At 35.5% G+C, this 20,732-nt stretch overlaps 1 long non-coding RNA gene across 1 annotated transcript; it reads left to right on the forward strand.

Moving 5' to 3' along the window:
- The first annotated feature begins 47 nt into the window (after positions 1 to 47).
- LOC144366711 (uncharacterized) lies at positions 48 to 19,649 on the forward strand. The gene is made up of 3 exons (XR_013425816.1): positions 48 to 249; positions 15,960 to 16,056; positions 19,543 to 19,649. It is a non-coding gene; the product is annotated as an uncharacterized LOC144366711 (long non-coding RNA).
- The last annotated feature ends 1,083 nt before the right edge of the window (positions 19,650 to 20,732 follow it).

Raw genomic sequence — 20,732 nt, forward strand, 5'->3', positions numbered from 1 at the left:
CCCTTCTTCCTTCCTGGCTAGTGATTAGAACGCAGCCGCAGGCGGAAGCGCAAGTGACGCCATCAGCCGTCGCCTGAGCGGTGGCGCGCGGGTGGCCAAAAATCGAAAGGGAGATTTCGAGGGCCGGACCCGGACCGCGCGGGCGCGCAGTTGCGGGGCGTGAGGGCGGGCCTCCAGAATGCGAGCCGAGTGCGGAAGCGCGGTACCCACACTTTGTTAACAGTCAGCGGGGTCCGCCAGATCCGGGAGGTGGGGCCGCGTTCTGGACCTGTTGTGTGGAGTTTTAGTCTGGCCATTTTTTTTTTTCCGCCGCCAAATCCTGAATTAGGGTTCTGGATCTTGAGAGGAGGCTTTGAGTAAGAAAAAGAGCCTCTCTTGCCTAAGTTGAAGTCTTGGATCAGAGACTTCCTGGACCTGAGTATTACACATGTGTAATGTGAAAAAAAGTAGATTAGGCGATGTGTAAGATCATTACAACTCAAAGAGGAGAAAAGATGTGGGATCTGTGCCGGAGTTTGCAGACGATTGTCTCTAATCTAGCTGTTCCACTTCTAACCAGCACAACTTTTATCTGTGAAGCGAGCGTCATAAGTAATCATGTTTGTCTCCATATATTTCTTTGAAAGAATATTACTGTCGGGATTCTGAGATCATTTTTAAGTGTCTGGAGAACTTGCAGAAGTTTTGAAATGATAGTGTAGCTTATTGAACTCAGAATTATCCATTTCTGTTCTAGTACGAGTATAGTGGCATAAGGAAAATGAAGCAAACATCAAAGACAGACGTACTGGCACAAGATAAAAAGTGTGTCTCAACTGACATAGTTGCCATTTTAAGACTGCTAAGTTTAGCCAAGCGTGCCTGAATTTTTTTTTCATAGCATTTTTCTTTTTAGCACTAGCATGCCATATGAAATGTGGGCAGTTGCCAGTACTTTACAGAGTACCACAGCAGAATTGGCGATGACTAAATCAATTCATTCAAGCAGAAATTCATCATGTGCCTACTGTGTGCGTTACTCGTGAAATCAAAGTCTCTTTCCAGGGGCTTTACAGTATAATAAGTGCTATAATAAGTATGTGTACAAAGTGCTCACCATCTGCCTATTCCTCTCTGCAGTGTTTTGTGAGTTCCAGTGTAGAACAGAAAACTACATTGGGTATCTTACCACTACATATTTAGGGTCTGTAATTTCAGGTTGATCCTTTCCATTTTATTTTTCCTTCAGCACCTTTGTCTCCTTTCCTCTTGAATACTTCTTTGCAGTCTTAATCCCAAACAAATTTCATTACAGGACATCACACTTCACAGAAAGATTGAGGCAATTAAGCACAGATTCCTTCAGTTTTCCAAATGCTCGAAATTTCCTGATCTTTTCACCAGTATCAGAGATATGAGAAACTTATTTTTCTTATGCAAGATTAACTCTCCATCCATATTCTAGTTCCAGTTTCTGTCTTTCTGATCTATTTGTTTGTTTGTTTATGCAGTGCTGAGGATTAAATCCAGGGCATCAAGGATAGTAGGCAAGCACTCTACCACTGAGCTGCATCTCTAGTCATTTTATTGAGACAGTATCTCACTAAGTTGCCCAAGCTGGCCTTGAACTTGTGATCCTCCTGCCTCAGGCTCCCAGATAGCTGAGATTACAGATGTGTGCCACCATGCCCCCAACTTCCATTTCTATTTCTGTCTTCAGTTCACCACAAATGCTGATTCCTTATCCTTATGTAATTTTCATTGTATTTCCTTCATAATAAAACTTTCTTTAAAAAGTATTCTATTTCCAGTGTCTTGTTATCTGAAATTGGCTCATCAGCCCTCTGCATTCAAGCTTCTGTACCTACCTTCTATACTATCAAAAGTGATCTCTTTAAAGTAGTTCTTTTTTTTTCTTTCTTTCTTTCTTTCTTTTTTTTTTTTTTTTTTTTTTGGTATCAGGAATTGAAGCAGAGGCACTTAACCACTGAGCCACATGCCCAGCCCTTTTTTATATTTTGTTTAGAGACAGGGTCTCGCTGAGTTGCTTAGAGCCTGGAAGAAAATGAATTTTTGTTCTTTGTGTAGTAGGGAAATAATGATCCTGTTGGGACTAGTAGAATAAGATCAAAATTATTACAATGGATGAGGCCCCTGGAGTGACTTTCTGTTATCTAGCATTTTTTGTTTTCCTTTTAGAACATTGAGGAAGAAACTGACTATACATTCTTGAGACTTATTTCTTCTTCCTGGGCACACACCTAAACTAAATTTTACAGTTCCTTGTTATCATGACCATGTGGTTGATTTCTAGCTAATGAAATATGAATAGAAATGATATGTTCATTTTCAGAATTAAGTGAAGTCCCCCTGACCTCCCTCTTTCTCCATCAGCTTCTTGTCAGTGAGCATGATGACCCTGAGGACCATATGTTGGGTATTCCAGAGTTAGAAGAGCAACCCCAATTAGAAACACCCCCTGTGGACTAACTGTAAGGAAAAAAAAAAAGAGATTTGAAAATGTATATGTTACAGGAGCTGAAATGACCATAACTTATCAAGAAATTGGTACCAGAATTTGAGTCCTGCCAAGACAATAACATAAAATATATTACCTTGGCTTAACAATGATACAGCAAGCAGTAGAGGAATTAATTTAGAGGCTAGAAGAAGACCCCTATTTGAAATGAAAAGTAATTGGCAAAACTGTCATGTGGAGTAATTAAAAGGCAGATTACCTATCTGTTGAGAATAAGTCTAGAGAAAATGGTTGAAAAGATTAAAAATAATAGTGTGTGTTAGATTTTACATTTTTTCTATTTAGCAAAGTTTTATTGTAATGTGAAACTCCAAAAATAATTTGCAGAAATGAAGGTGGGTGGAAGGATTGGAAAAACTTTCTAGACCTAAACACCTAAAACAGTAAAAGAAAAGAAAAGAAAGAAATAGTACAATTCCCTTAACGATTTAGTCCTGCAAGAAAGATCAGATCAAGGATTTGGTTGTCCCATCCAAACCCTTATGTCAAATGACCTCAAGGTAGCTATAGTAAAGTTCTAGAAAAACTGGCATGATGTAAGGAAGCAAAGAAGTAAATCAGGCTTGAGAATTATATAAGAAAGAACTTTATAGTATTTACCTGAAGAAAATAAACCAGAAGCCCCATTTAAAAAAAATTTTTTAGTTGTAGTTGGACACAATGCGTTTTTTTAATTTATTTTTATGTGGTGCTAAGGATCAAACCCAGCACCTCCTACATGCTAGGCAAGTGTTCTACTCCTGAGCCACAACCCCAGCCCAAAAACCCCATTTTTGAAAGAATTTTATTACTAAATAAACTGTGAAACTGGCTCATACATAATTGTTCAAGTGTTAAAACAGTGGGGCAACTGTTTAACCCCATAAGTGGGAAGTAGAATGTAAGAGCTCAACAGCTAGCTCCACAATACCCTAGAGGATGTGACTCTGGGGAATAATGGACAAAGAAGATATTTCAGAGGTTGGTATCAGGCCCTGAAAAATAATAGACAAGAGCATTCTTCCCCAAGAATAGAGTTGGGATCACACCAAAACTGACTCCACTCTCAGAAGACATGTATTATAAAATGCTTATTTAGTATTTCACTATTATTGTGCATCAGTATTGCACAAGGTCTCGTATGTTTCTCTTTTCCAAATGAGGGAACATATTATAATTACCCTTCCCTGATCTACCCCTGTCATTGGGTTTGCCAAAATAATTTGTATTTTTAGTTCATAGATCACATCTATGCTTAATGAATGGAGCTGCACATTATTTGAAAATCAGACTTTGAGCCTGATCCAATGATGGGAGAGAACTTTAGGATTTTCTCTCTACAGGAATATGTTCTTTGTGTTGAAAAAAAGGTACAATACACATTTAGTTCATAACAATTGAGTCTTACAGATACTAGATTCTTCTGAGCACATAATTATATTTCCCAGCCTCTCTTAAAAGTAGGAGTATGTCTGGATTAGGTGAGCCAATTAGGTTCCAACCAGTGGAATGTAAGCAGAAGTAATGAGTTCCTATTTCATTGCTGGCCCATGAAAACATCACATGAACAGTTTTTCAGCATCTCCCCTCACCCCTCCAATTTGAGGCAAGTGAATACATTTGCATTGGAAGCCATGTGTCAAAGATAGTCAAGCCACAAGATGAAAGACTGGTTTCCTAAAAAATAATTAATTCATTTAAAAGACTGATTTCTAGAATTTCCACATGGAGGATATCTTCTTGCTATAGAAATGCTCATTGTATATCAATTTATATATATTCCTTTGTGGCTGAACCATTAGCATTTGAGTTTTTATTCTAACAGACCTGTCCCTCTTTCCCCAGGAGCATTTATCCATTGCCTAATCCTAATTTCCGTACCACATGGGTAGGCCCATAATTCAGGCTGGCCAAATACCCTATTCTTCAGTCATAGTGATTAGGCCAGGAATGGGCAGATTAATAAAACAAAGTTAATCAGTATCACCATTTTGGCCAACAACGTTGACAAAGAAGCACCTAACTAGAATAAAGTAAAAACTCAAACTGCCTCTGACTTTTGGCCATGACGTAGAAGTGAGCCTGTCTAAAAATTAGATTATTTCAGCAAAGCAGGCAGTCTCAACGATATTACAAAAGGGACAAGAATCCAGGATCTGAGACATATTTCCTTGCTCTCAGAGTTAAAACCTCAGGATGTAAGGAATAGATACTGCCAAGAAGACTTGGAAATTCAAAAATGAAGCTCCTGGCTTGTGGAGATTATATAACATAGACACCTACCATTAAGTAGAAATGAGAGAATAATGTGTTAAAGCAGAACCACTCCCACTCCTGAATCTTCTTGGATTACAATATGTAAAAGGGGATGCAAAATTCTGTAAGAGGCATGTAAATTTGTTTCATGATAAGCAGCCAATTGCTTACCAATAACATGCCACAGCAGAGGATATTCACAAAATTAAGAACTCATCACTTGAGAACACATCAATATTCCCAAGTTCTGAGGTAAAAACAGAGGGAAACAATTATACTTTGAGAGAATAGTTTGAAAGATAAGTCACAAGCACCTAGAGAGCAAGCAGACCAGGTGCCTCTTCAGCAATGCCATAAAGATGAGAAATCTCTGCAAAGGAACTCCCACTAAGCCCCACCTTCTAAAGGTTTAAACCACTGCAATGAGGACCAAGCCTCTGACATATGAAACTTGGTTAGGATTCTCAGACTTTATCCTAACTGTAGCACTCCACCATGGATATCTAGTCAAATACCTTCTTTAGAGAAATTGACTTAATATGACAGAGTTTTGTTGATTACTAAATTGCCAGATTTATTTTTCAGCTCCTAGCTTACTTGACCCTTCTAGTATTTGACATCAGTTATTGCAGTTTCCCACGGAATCCCAATAAAATAATTCCCCTCTGTGTTGCCTAGTTTTCCAACAATTCAGGAAATAAGGGCATAAATGAGGGCCAAACCTTCATTTTATTAGTGGTAAAAATAAGTTAGCTAATGTTGTCTACTTGTATCATTAATAAGAGTGTGAAAACCAAATAGGCCTGTCAACTATCTCCAGAATTAGTTAAATTTATGCATCAAATTTCTAGTAGTGCTTGACTGGATACCACAAAGGGATTGTATAGAGAAAGACCCGGAAGTAATTGAGGTCCCTATTCAGGAAGCAGAAACATTCAAGATGTTTTTCCTACTAGTATCACTGACTAGTTCTTACTTGAAATCCATTTTTCCTAGTTATGGTTTTATTTATCTAATTCTTCATATTTTCTTATAGGTCTTTCTTCTACCTGGCTCTTAAACTTCAGGAGTTCCTTCCTAAGTCAGACTTTTGCACTATTTTATTTTACACTCCCAGGATAATCTCATTTAGTTTCAGTTTCAGTAACCATGTTTAAGTCTAATGATTCCATAACTTTTATTTCCAGCCAATATAAATCCAGAACTATCAAGGGAAATTACCACATATCATGTTTCCTTAACCTTTTCCCTCCAACCTAATCAGACTAATATTACCAAATCCTGTTTGCTCCACATCCTAGTATTTATTTACTTTTTCCTCATAACCACTCCTTAATTTTGCCTTTACTATCTTTCACTCATACTATTACCCTAATCTATTTCTTGCCTCTGATCCTGTTCTTCTCCATTGTACCCTCCCATTGCCAACTGAATTACTTTTATCTCCCTTGTAAAAATCATTCATTTCTGAATACAAAAACAATATATTTTCCATTGTAAAACATTAAAAAATACAAAAAGTACACCCACAAGAACACATAATTCCATCAACCAAGGAGAACCACTATAGACATTAAAATAGCACAACCTTTATGCTACTTTCTCTGTATATTCTAAGCAAAATGAGAATGCCACTAGCAGACTTTACATATATATATATATAAATAAAATTTAAAAATACATATATATATGTATTTTTAAATTTTCTTATGGCATTAAATGTCATTCATAATGTCATTTGTAATGAATATATCAATTTATTTCAGACAAATATTGTCCTATACTCGAATCTGGCATATACACATGCTATATTTTGTCATCATGACATTTCAAAGTTGTAAGAATTTTGAATGCCTTATGCATGGCATGGCTTTCTTCAATTCCTCAATCTCTCCCACTTTCTATTATCTTATGCTTAGTCTTATTTTTGTCATATGTGTTTATTTTTTTCTTATTTTTTTTGTGTGTTTTAATTTTGGACATTTGAGTTGAAAAATTACAATTAACCCAAGATAAAGATGAATTTTAATTCATTCATTTTGTATTTGTTACATACATGCTATGTGCCAGGCACTGTGTTAGGTAAGAACATCTTAACAAAGCATATTTCCTTGTCCTTTGAAACTAATACTAGTCTAGTGTGAGAGGCACATACATGAAATTACTGCTACAAGGGAAACTAGAAATAGGAAATTTTATTTTGGGAAGTGAGTTTTCCCTGAGGTTAAGGAAAGTGGAAAAATAATCACACTTTGAGAGAACAAATAAAGACATATCAACAATGAACCTTTCTTTAAACAGAGATCTATAGTAGGAAGTAATTAGGACAAAAAATAAAGTAGAGAAGAATATTCCTAGCCAAGGGGTGTATATGTGCAAAAGATCTTTTTAAAGAAGGCATCAAACTATGTCAAAAGAGCTGAAACAGAAAGTGACTGAAAAAATATTTGTAGGATGGGAGTGGAAATGTAAACAGAAGACAAGATTTTTTCATGGCCTGAGGACTATGCTAAGGATTTTAGCATAGATGTTGATATGGAATTTATCTTCATCTAAATTTTAGTCCCCGAAAACCCTAGGCTTTTCCCTAAAAAAAAATCCTTCTCTTTTTAGTCACTCACTTTTTATATGACATGATTTTGTGATTCCCTTTACATTTTGATCACAGTTTTCTAAAATTAATTATTTTCTTAGTCCACTGTTCTGCAACTTAGAGGCAACTAAGTTAACACTGAAGTTGAGGACTAGGAAAATGACAATCTAACACAAGGTATAATTAACCGCCAGGCACTTTAAAACTGAATTGCTCCATAAAAAATTTCAAAAAAGTTAAATGTTTGGATAGTGTATTTTCATGTTAAATTTCTTTTGCTTAAAGTTTTATTTAGGTTAAAATTAAAATCACCATTATATTTCTGCATGTACTTCTAGGTTGGGTAAAAAGGGGAATGAAGGAATGGGAAAATTGGATAGCAAAGAAAGCCAATCTGATAATAAAATAGTCCTAGAGTAATCTACAATAAAATAATGTGCACTAAGTATTTGTAATTAACAAATAAGCTACCTATGGTTAAGTTTGGTGTTCCAATTTTTGTTAGTTCGGCAATTGTTGCCCTTGTTGATTAGAAGACAAAGTGGTTATTGCATAAAACTCCTATGCAGAGATCTGTAAGTTCCTGAATTTTGTAACTTTCAACTTGAACACCAAGAGAAACATTTTCCGGGTTTAGATTTACAGCAAGTTAGAATAACAATATTAAAAGTTAGAACAATTACTGGCTTGTATCTTTCCCAAGACAAATTGAGTCAATTGGAAAGTTGGTGAGTGATTTGATGACATCAGGATTAATCAAGGTGTCCCAAGGAAATCTTTCATTCATGTATTTATTGATTGTTCCACAAATATTAAATATCAAACTGTATGCTCTACACTGTTTAGGGCACTGGGTATAACTTATTTAAAAATGCATAGTCATGAATGCATTATGTGCAAGCCATAGTTAGTATAATATACCCTGAAATACAGAAGGTCACTCAGAGACTTCCTGGAATCTACAATATGCAAATATTTTTTATAAACACTCTAGAAAATAAAGTATAAGTAAGCTTTGATATTTTCACATAAAACGATGAGTTTTAAAAAGCAGGTAGAATTTCTAGCCTGACATAGAAAGAACTTAGAGGTTGCTACTCCATCCTAATAGCAAGAAAAAGCTGACCAAGTCAATAACTCTTTTTAGAATATCAGAAGAGTGAATTCATAGGGAATTTTTTTTTTACTCCAAATTGGAGAGACAGATAAGCAACCAAGTAACAGTGAAGCCGAGGGCTACATAGAACCATTATTTGACTGGAGCAGAAACCTCTGTGGGAACCAGTGCTGGGGTAGGAAAACCTGAACTATATTTGATGAACTGCTTGAGGATCAATGTGGACAAGCTGGAGAGTGGAAAACTCCAGGGCAATTCAGTTATGGGTGGGTTCTACACTTTTGTGCATTTAACTTCCCTGAGCATTATCAGGTTCTTATCATCATTAATATTAGAGAAAAATTCCTTCATGCTTCCAGCCAGGGTATGCAAGGTAGGGACCATTTTGAAATATAACAGTGCATTCTGTTTTTAACACGGTTTGCCCTCAAGAGAAACTGTCTTCCTACAGCCTAACCTGCTGAGGTTTTATCAAAGCCTAACTGACCTGGGGGATGGAAAATATCCAGGTGGTTCTGGGCTTCCATGCGCTGAAGGGAAATATTAAATTCCTAACCCCTTTACTCATCCTGTCCCAAATAATAAGGAAGCAACCTGAAAAACTAGTGACAGTCACAATGCAGATCTGCAGCATCACTGAAAAACTGAAAATTGATCATAGGACTGTAGAATGTTTCCCTTCCCCTGTCTTACCATTATGTTAATGCAATTTCTTTTATTCAGTGCATCATGTCCATCTTAAAAACAACAACAACAAAAATCACAAGGCATATTAAAAGACAAAGTACCTTAAAATAACAAGATTTGGCAGAAAGTTTTCTGATTGTAGCTACCATAGTATGATTTTTTCACCTAAAAGCTCTAACAACAAAGGAGCTAGATGGTTTTGAAGCTAGATGTTTTAGCAATAAAAAAAGTTAGCATCTACCTTCCTGATCTTGGCAGGAACAGCAGCTCTCCCAGTGACCATATTCTGAGATGTGACTTGGAGTAGTCTGGGAGCTCATCTAAAATCCAATTCATCTGCTCATCAAAATAATTCTGTAAACTATTCAATGTCTTATAATATACCTCTTTCTGTTTGAACAAGACTGTATTCTATTCTCTATAACCTCTCACCAATAGAGTGGTATCAGATTTGCCTATAGACAATATTTTCTCAAGAAAATGGGAACTGATTATTGGTTATCTGACCTGGCTGTGCTTATAGAAGCAAAAATCTTTTTTAGCATCAGTAGGTTTAACCCAGAAAATCTATGTTATTTAAATGATCACTTTGATCACTTAGAATACAGTAACTACTGAATGGAAGGCTTGAGCAAACCACATGGCAACAATGAGAAAGAGAAATAGGAGGTTTCTAGAATGGTCTGTTCACTTCTAACTGTATCAGAAAAAGAAAAGAAAGAGAAAGAAAGAAAAAAGCTTAAGTGAAGCTTTACCATGACAAACTCAGCATTCAAATTCCTGATTCCAGGCATGATGAGAAATTCAGGGAACTTCTGTAATTACCCTAAGTGAAGTCTTACATCTTTTCAGTCTAGAGCAACACTAATTGAAAACGAGATACAGATTCTGATCTCCAAATTATAGAATTAAAAATAGGAATTTCTAAGGGCTGGAGTCGTTGCTCAGAGGTACAGCACTCGCCTAGCATGTGCAAGGCCCTGGGTTTGATCCTCAGCACCACATAAAAATAAATAAATAAAATAAAGGTATTGTGTCCAATTATAGCTAAAAAATAATAAATAAATAAATAAATAAATAAGGAATTTCTCTTCTACTTTCAGTTTATGAGTTTCTAACATGTATGGTTTTTGTATTTTCTTTTTTTTCTCTTTTTTTTTATTGTTGGTTGTTCAAAACATTACATAGTTCTTGATATATCATATTTCACACTTTGATTCAAGTGGGTTATGAACTCCCATTTTTACCCCGTATACAGATTGCAGAATTACATCAGTTACACTTCCATTGATTTACATATTGCCATACTCATGTCTCCCTTGTATTATTTTTCCCTTTCCCCTCACTTCCTCTTGTATGTAATTTTGTATAACCCTGAGGGTCTCCTTCCATTTCCATGCAATTTCCCTTCTCTCTTCCTTTCCCTCCCACCTCTCATCCCTGTTTAATGTTAGTCTTCTTCTCATGCTCTTCTTCCCTACTTTGTTCTTAGTTACTCTCCTTATATCAAAGAAGACATTTGGCATTTGTTTTTTAGGGATTGGCTAGCTTCACTTAGCATAATCTGCTCTAATGCCATCCATTTCCCTCCAAATTCTATGATTTTGTCATTTTTTAATGCAGAGTAATACTCCATTGTGTATAAATGCCACATTTTTTTATCCATTCATCTATTGAAGGGCATCTAGGTTGCTTCCACAGTCTTGCTATTGTGAATTATGCTGCTATGAACATCGATGTAGCAGTGTCCCTGTAGCATGCTCTTTTTAGGTCTTTAGGGAATAGACCCAGAAGGGGAATAGCTGGGTCAAATGGTGGTTCCATTCCCAGCTTTCCAAGAAATCTCCATACAGCTTTCCAAATTGGCTGCACCAATTTGCAGTCCCACCAACAATGTACAAGTGTACCCTTTTCCCCACATCCTCGCCAGCACTTGTTTGACTTCATAATGGCTGCCAATCTTACTGGAGTGAGATGGTATCTTAGGGTGGTTTTGATTTGCATTTCTCTGACTGCTAGATATGGTTAGCATTTTTTCATGTACTTGTTGATTGATTGTATGTCCTCCTCTGAGAAGTGTCTGTTCAGGTCCTTGGCCCATTTGTTGATTGGGTTATTTGTTATCTTATTGTCTAATTTTTTGAGTTCTTTGTATACTCTGGATATTAGGGCTCTATCTGAAGTGTGAGGAGTAAAGATTTGTTCCCAGGATGTAGGCTCCCTATTTACCTCTCTTATTGTTTCTTTTGCTGAGAAAAAACTTTTTAGTTTGAGTAAGTCCCATTTGTTGATTCTAGATATTAACTCTTGTGCTATGGGTGTTCTATTGAGGAATTTCAAAAATTTACCTGTATGTATTAAGATAATCATAACATTTTCTTAGTTTGTTATTGCAGTGAATTATAGTGATTGACTGTTGAATAGTAAATCAACTTTGTATTCCTAAAATAAACCCCACTTGGTGGTGATGTATTATCCTTTTGTATATTTTTATATTTGATTTGCTAAGCTTTTGTTAGAAATTTTTCCTTGTATGTTTATGAAATATGCCGGTCTATAATTTTTGCTTCTTATAATATCATGATTTGATTTGGGTACCAAGTAATTCTTTCTCACTGAACAAGTTAGAAAGTGTTCCCTCCTCAATTTCTGGAAGTTTGTATTGAATTGGTGTTGTTTCTTGCTTCAATGTTTGATGGAATTTATCAGTGAATACTTATGTGACTACTGTTTACTTTGTAAGAAAGTTTTTAAATGTAATTCAATTTCTTTAATAACTAAAGAATTATTTAGGTTACCTATTTCTTTTTTAGTGAGACTTGACAGTTTGTGTTTTTCAAAGAATTTGTTCATTTTGTGTCCTTTATCTCTGATAATACTATTTGAAATATGTTTTATATTATATTAATATAATCTCCCCAGTTTTTTCCCTCCAGTTTTCTTATAGTTAATATCAGTATATTATATTTTTCTGCTCCTTTCACTTTCAACATACATGTTAGGTATAGTTGAGTCTTGCTTTTTTATTTATTTGTTTTTTATTTTTGATACTGAGGACTGAACCCAGGCACACTCTACCACTGAACTATTGCCCCAGCCTTTCTGTTTTTTAAGACAGAGTCTCTCTAAATTTCCTGGGTTGGCCTCAAACTTGTGTACATTCTGCCTTAGCTTCCTGAGTTGCTAGGATTACAAGCATACATCACTGTGCTGGGTGTGTCTTGCTTTTTAAAATTCCATATTTTTAATCTCTAGGTTTTAAAAGACAGAATTTAGACTGTTTACATTTAATGTGATTATTAATATGTTTGGGTTTAATTCTCTCTTGATATTTGTTTTCTATTTGTTCCATTTGTTCTTTGTTATCCTTTTCCTTTTTTCCCCTTTTCATTTGGAACAACTATGTAATTTTTTATTCCACTTTATTTTCTTTGTTAGATTACTAGTGATAATTCTTTTTTTTTTAAACTTAATAACCATTTGTTTATTGAAGTTCATTTAAATTATTCACATTTAGACAATTTAATGATTAATAATTAACATGAATATACATCTGCAAGATTCATTACAATGTTTATCAAACATTGAAAGACAGTTGTTAAGGGTTTAGTACAAAATTATATTCTTATATGCTTCTATTTTTTTCTTTTTTTTATTGGTTGTTCACAACATTACAAAGCTCTTGACATATCATATTTCATACATTAGATTGAAGTAGGTTATGAACTCCCAATTTTTACCCCTATATTAGTGATAATTCTTTATAACTCACAATAAAAGCTTATAAGAGCTAGGTTTGTGGCTCAGTGATAGAATGCTTTCCCAGCATGTGTGAGGCACTGGATTCAATCCTTAGCATCACATAAAAATAAATAAATACATAAATAAGATAAAGGTATTTTTAAAAGTTATAAAATTTTGTTGTTGATTTAGGGTTTATCTTATACATCATTACCACTTTCTACCTTTAAGTGTTATTTTACTCAATATATACCATAAGAACCATAGAGCAGAATAATTCTATTTTCCCTATCTTTTGCCATATTTGTCCTACTTTTACTTTCTACATATTTTAAAAACCCCACAGTGCATTATTATTACTGTATTTATTGTTTCTTTAAAGAGCCAACTATCTTTTAAAGACATTTAAATAAAAAACATTTCTCTATTTGCCCACAGTGTTACCATTTCTGTGCTCTTTATTCTTTTATGTGGCTTTAGGCTTCCATTTGTTTGTTTGTTTGTTTTGGGGGGTTTTGTTTTTGTTTAGCTTGAAAGACTTCCTTTACCATTTCTTGTAGTGCAGAACCACTGGTAATAAATTCTTTCAGCTTTTTTCTGTGTCTGAAAAACTCCTTCCCTCTTATCTATATTTCTGAAGGATATTTTCACTGAGCAAAATATTTTAGATTGATAGGGATTTTGTTCTTTTAGAATATTGTTCCACTACTTTCTTGTTTGCATTGCTTCTGATGAGAAATTAACTCTTTAGTTTTATTGCATCAAATATTTTTTCCTGTGGTTGATTTAATATTTGCTCTTTATCAGTAGTTCTATGAAATTTTTTTTGTTAATTTATGTTACTCAATATTCATTCTAGGGTTAAATCTTTCCAGTGAGGCAAGATGTTTTAAAATATCCTGTTTCATATCTTTTAAACTGAGATTTCCTACTCTGTTGAGAACAGGTGCTATTCCTGGCCTTGTTTGTGATCCACATGTTCTATTTCTTCTAATCCTTCTTCCCCATTTCTGGATAATTTCCTCACGTGTGTAGTCTCATCAGTACTCAAATGACCATTCAAGAAGCACTCATAGAGATTTCTGTAGTTTTTTCTCTGCAGTTTTCCTTTTTTCTGGGACTCTGCACTGCCAACTCTAGCCTCTTTGACTTCTTCAGATTCCCACCTACTTCTCCTCAACTCAAAGCTGGGTTTTCTTTTCCTACACTGTAGCCTAGAAATTTCTTCCAAACAATTTTTTGGGGTTATGATATATCTCATCTCATTTGTTTTATTCTCAACTACGGAGTTCATTTCCTTCACTGAGAATCTCCACCCGGCGCCCATTCTCTGAAACAGCACCTGCACTTACATGTGTACAGACATATTTTGTCCTAATGGAATATCAGAAAGCTCACAGCCTAAGAGAGATTTCAAAGAATACTGATTTTGAGCAATTTATCATATCTGGTAGGGGACAAAGTTCAATCAGTAACTTCCAGTGACAGGGACCATTGCTCTTCATTGCTGATATTCAATGTTTTGGAAGTTATTGTTTTATAAATTCATCCATTTTTTTCCTAATTGTTTCAGTCAGAAAGATAAATCCCATTTTTAGTTACTCATTTGACAAGGGACAAAAGTCCCAAGTGACTTTTTAAAGAACGCAGCTCTTTTTTTTTTTTTTTTTAGCCGTAGTTGGACAAATACCTTTATTTTTATTTGTTTTTGTTTTTATGTGGTGCTGAGGACCGAACCCAGCTGAACACAATTCTTTTTATATAATGCTTCTCATTAAACTTGTCAATGTGTTTTCACTGTTCTTAATATAAAGTTTATAATATTTAGTAAGGTCTTCAAAACTTACTGACCACTTGTTCATCTTAATGCCATAATTCCTTTATTTTGGTTACTCAAGGCTTCCTTCAGATGCCCAAACTCTGTAAACACTTCTCCCTGTCCTACCCTAGGTTTTACCCCATACTTTGTGCTCCCTCTTTCACATATTACTCATACCTATTGTTCAGAATTTGCCTTCAACATCATTTTCACTGGGAAAAAAATCCTTGGCCTCCCTCCATAAATTGCTCTACTAGTCAGTTTTTGGTTATGATATTGAAATGCCTGAAGCAGGCTAATTTTACAAAAAAAGTAGGTTTACTTAGCTCACAGTTTTAGGAGCTGAAAGTTCAAGATCTGGCAGGTCTATCAGAGGCATTTTGGCTTCTGATGAAGGCCTCCATGGCTGCCTTACTTCACAGCAGATTGTATCACGGTAGAAGCATGTGTGGGGACAAGAGATCACATCACACACAAAACAGGAATCCAGAAAGACTCTGAGATCCTACAATTCTTGTAAGGGCAAGGCCCCTACTGACCTGTGAATGTCTCACTAGGTCCCACCTCTTAAAAGTCCTACCTCCCAATGTCATCACACTAAGAATCAGGCTTCCAACACATGAAGACTTGGGAAATAAATTCAAAACATATTGAAATCATAGAATTATATTTTTTATGATTGTATCCATAGGCTTGGAAATGAACACTAACATTAAGAGACATTCTTTGCTTCAACAGGGTGTAATGTTATTTTCTGAAGATCTTTCTAATTGTAATTTTCTATGAGATGACACAATACATACTCTTCAAAATGAATTAGAACATCATTTTGAAAAATGTCTTTCCTATTAAGACTATGTAGCATTTTATTAAATTTTATTGTAAACATATTGGACAGGATCCCATAGCATTAAACTTTGTAGGGTCCTTGGACTTAAGATAAACATTGCCATACACACATCCCTCATTTACAATTTGTTATTATTTGCAAATTCAGTGTTGATTAGGCATTCAGTATTATAAGCATTAGAGAGGTAATATAGAATCAATACATTTATTAAGAAACTTAAGGTTTATTTAGTAAGAGAGACAAACAGAAAAACAATAAGAAACGGTCAGGTTTTTTTCTTTTCTTCTTCTTCATTTTTTTTTTTTTTTTTTTTGGTACTAGCAATTGAACCCAGGGGCAGGAGCATGCTTTTGCACTGATCCACATTCCCAGCCCTTTTTATTTTTTATTTTGAAACAGGGTCTCGCTATGTTGCTGAGGGCCTCACTAAATTGCTAAGGCTGCTTTTGAACTTGTGATCTTTCTGCCTCAGCCTCCAGAGCTTCTGGGATTACAGGTAAGCACCACTACTACATCTGGTGGAATGGCCAATTTTTAAAAGATAATAACTAAATGTATTTTCAGTTGTATCTTCTATAGATCCTGTACTTGCTACTCTGAAAGTGGGAAGGTTTAGGACAGGTTGGGTAGCCACTCAAGTTTCAAGGGTCCCCAGACCCCAGAGGTAACTTAACAAGTAGGTTAGTTAATTATCTGGAGCAGCTAGAAGCAAAAGAAAGAAAAAATTATGTACAAATAATTGCCCAAGGAAAAAAACTGGAGATCAAGTGGAAGAAACTGAATTATTGTCAGATTCCAGAAGAAAAATCAGAAGTCATAAGTTGTGTCAACATAGGAATGCAATGAGTAAAAGGAGCAAGATGGCAATGAGTTTAGAGAGTTTAGCAATCTAGGTATCACCAGGATTGCCTGAACTCCCTGTTATTTCATGTGGGTCATATGGTGAATATGAGAGGGATCCCAAGTCATAGAGAACTGATTAGAGTGGAGTTCCTCCAGCTTTCACACAATCATCTGAGCTTACCTTTCAACGAAGGAAAGAGTTTCCCAGGGCTTGCCCTAGAACTTATCAATTCTTTTGGATAGGAGGCTCTAATCTAACACCATTCTTTAAACTAGCCAAACCAGGCCATGGTCTCAGGCCTGCCCTGATCTGTTCATTATAATTACTGTGTACATGCCTCTTTGGTTCCAGATTTTCTCATATACTCATTTACTCCGTTTGGCTTTTGACTCTGGCTGCATTCCCAATTTATAGTTCTGCTCCTGTACTCTGTACTAAACCTTGATATTTGGTTTTCTGTTTTTGATTCTTGATTTGCTCAAAAAAAAAATAAAAAAGAAAAGAAACAACAACAACAACAACAACAACAACAACAACAAAAACTGTACCAATGATCATTCCCACTTCACACTACTTTTATCATTCTGCAGAGATCCAACTCCCATATCTGGTCGTGAACCACTGCTTCAACCAAAACCTTACATAAGGGAGTCACATCAGTGGTTATTCATATGGTTTTTCTCCACTAATACTGTTCTCACCAAATGAAGTGCCAGGACTAGCTATAACAATAGCAAAATCTAGATCATTCCCTACTGTGTATTTTGATTTTGTGTCTCTGGCAGATAAAATAAGTTGCAAAGACATTAGAGTGATGTTCTAGGACTATGTGCCAAGGATCAGTTAAATTGAATTTAAGATGCATGGGTGGTAAACCCTAAAGTGGGAAGCCCCCACTTTATGGGTCAGGAAACTTGTTATTGTATAGGTCAAGGACTACTAATAAGTCATATATATCTATTGTGAGGTGACCCACAGAGTCTATTCTCTGTATTATTTCTTTTAATGTTCATGACTATCAAGACTATCCACTTGAAGTTTTATTTACTTAACAGATACTTATTGAGCCTCTGCCATGTATATGTTAGGTACTGAACTAGAATTTGGAGACATGATGATAAGCAAAAACAAGCATTTTCCCTACTACTATTGAGCTTACAAGCTAAGTGAGACAGAGACTTTATACATTAATGTATAATATATTCACATATTATTAATCTAAATGTTTTTAAAGGGAAATTAATGCTATAATTAATATAATAATGTCTATGTCATATAACTAAATGTGAATATGCTAATATAAATATAATTAATAAAAAATTATAACTATACTAAATGCTATAAGGAAGAAGTCTATGGTTCTATAAGAGAGTATAATACTGCTTTTCTAACAGATTATAGTTAAACTAAGATCTTAAGAGAAAGTATGAGTAAAGTAGGTAAGGAAAGGATGAAGTATAACTACTCTAAGTCCCTGTGATTAAAGGAACTTGTGAAAGCTTGGAGGAGTTGAAAAAATACCATTGTTGCCCTTGTGTCAGAGTATGGAAGGTATGTTGCCAGATGAGTCTAAGAAACAGGTAATGGCTAATCCTAAAGGACCTTTGTAAGGATTTTTGTCTTTATCTAAAGAAAGATAGAAGACTATTGAAGTGTATTAAGCCAGAAAGTGCTGTGATTTGTGTTTTGAAATGATCATCCTGGTTGCTTATGTGGAATAAATCAAAAGGATGAATGGAGACCAGTCATGAGACTGATTTGATAGATCCAGGAAATATACACTATTGACTTAGATCACTCTATTAACAAAGGAGGTAACTAGAAGTAGCTAAATTCAAGATAATTCAAGATAAATTTTGAAGTCTGAGTATTCGGCTTGCTGATGAAGTAAAAATGGAAGATAACCCTTTATTCATCTCTCTAACAGCCCTCTCCCCTACTTTACTAACAAAATGGAATCAGACAAGAATGTCCTTCTTTGTCTGCCAACAAACATATACTTCAGAGGGGACTTAGAGGAAGTAGATTCTTCAAGGGATAGCCAGATTTCAGTTAAAGTAAGGGAGTAAAGGGAGAGCTCAGAGAAGTTTCCAAGGATATAGGAGAAATTTCTGGATAAGTCTTGGTTACTGTGTTGGCTCTTCACTAAAGTTTGGAAGACAGAGGAGAGGGTCCACACCTGAAAGAAGGAAGGAAATGGAAGAGAGTGATGATAGTGAAGTAGAAGGATAGATAGCCATACAAGTTGTCATACAGTGGAAGCATGGTGAAAGGCATAGTTCATTACTTTGAGAAGACATTGGGAGGTAATGAAAGGATTTGACCAGGGAATTTATACATAAAAATTGGCAACCCATACATAGAAGGAAATTGAAGACTTATGTGCTGCAGGGCTTAGGTGAAGTGGATATGAAAATTGCAGAAGCCTTATATCAGGCAGTATCCATAACTCCTTTGGGTTGTTTTGGTTCTCCCAGGAATTGACCTGTGGCAAAAGACCCATATACTAGGCATGAAGGAAAGCAATGGGAATGAATTCATATTTTCTGTAAAAGGGATATTTAAAAGTTGTTAAAGGTCAACTTCTCTGTTTTGATGAGTGACTTAGTCATTTGTTTATCTGATATGTAGTCGTGAAAATTGTCTTTCTGTATTTGGCTGATCATTCCTTTAAAAACTCATGAGTAAGAAAGTGATGCATTCAGATAGGGAAGGATTTGAGGGATGTAATCTTGAATCATAGGAATAATTAGTTGTAAGACATGGTTTCATTCTAAGTTTTCAGGTTATTTGTAGAGAAGGAAAACTTCCCTAATTAGCAAGGCAGCAGGACCTGAAAAATATGATACAGAATAAAGGATACTTTGTGCCACATTTTGGGGAAAGCTTGAAGGATTATGCTAAATCTTTATGAAGAGGAACAACTAGGACAAACCATGGTAAGAGCTTCTTAACAAGCACTGAGAAATCAAAGTATAATTTTTCCTAGGGCCTGCTTTGGTTCTAGATGCAAATCCTTTAAGCAATACTAGTATCATAAAAATTGTTTTTTCTCCGGGGGAGCTGGGTACCAGGTTGAACTCAGGAGCACTTGACCACTAAGCCACATTCCTTGCCCTGTTTTTGTATTTTATTTAGAGACAAGGTCTCACTGAGTTGCCTAGTTCCTTGCTTTTTCTGAAGCAGACTTTGAACTCTGGATCCTCCTGCCTCAGTTGCCGGAACTGCTGGGATTACAAGTGAGTGCCATTGTGCCTGGCAGGATTATAAAGTTTTATCAGAAAAAGAATTGCCAGACATCCTTTAGGGTTATGTTCAGAGGATTGAATGAGTCTTAGTAACAGGCCAGGTCAGTGTTCTGACATGAAATACATATGTCAGGGTTTCATTTCTAGTGAAACAATACTTGGATTTTTCAGGGATCCTACCAGTCATTCTGGAGCTCCCTCAAACGCTGCCCATTCCAGGTGTTTGCCTCTTGGTGCCCATGATGAAGTTTTTTCACTTCTACCTGTGGTTTTAAGGTCATGTCAGTCTTTGAGTACAAAGACTCTCATGCATAAAAAACCTTGCTAATTAATAAATTCATAGATTCCTCCTTCTTTGTATGTATGCCTGCTGCATACATGATGTGAAATTTACTCCTCAGAAAATATGACACACTGCATCTGAAATGTACGTAGTTCTCTTGTGATTGTGCTCTTCCTTGTCAAGAACATCAGGTCATAAGAGAGTTCTAAAGCCTCTTAAATTAATATATCCAGATTTTAAAAACAGTTTTTACAGTGAACATATTTGGTCTCATATAGTGCAATTAATTATTGCCATAGACAACTTTCTTAGAAATAAGTGTGCTGACCAAGTTTATCTTGACCTGAAGTACCCTTATGGCAGGGATTCCTCCATACAGATGATGGAGGTTTCTGTTTATCATGAGAAGAGGAGATGAATGGATGGAATATTATGATTAAAGTTGAGGTAAGAAACTCTTTCCATTGTTGAATCAGTACCATTTGTGGACCAATGATTTCTGGCTTATCTAACTTACTCACTTGAAAAGGGTATCATTCAAGAATTCATTAGGGGGCTGGGGATGTGGCTCAAGCGGTAGCGTGCTTGCCTGGCATGTGTGAGGCCCGGGTTCGATCCTCAGCACCACATACAAACAAAAATATTGTGTCCGCCGAAAACTAAAAAATAAATATTTTTTAAAAAAGAATTTATCAGGATAGCAGAACCACTGTAAACATTATCAGAATAAGAGATTTACTAAATGTGAAAGCCACAGTGGAAAAGAAGGTCTAGGAGAAGAGAATCAGAGTTTCAGA

This window comes from Ictidomys tridecemlineatus, chromosome 9, assembly GCF_052094955.1.
Source record: "Ictidomys tridecemlineatus isolate mIctTri1 chromosome 9, mIctTri1.hap1, whole genome shotgun sequence".
NCBI classification, from domain to species: Eukaryota; Metazoa; Chordata; class Mammalia; order Rodentia; family Sciuridae; genus Ictidomys; species Ictidomys tridecemlineatus.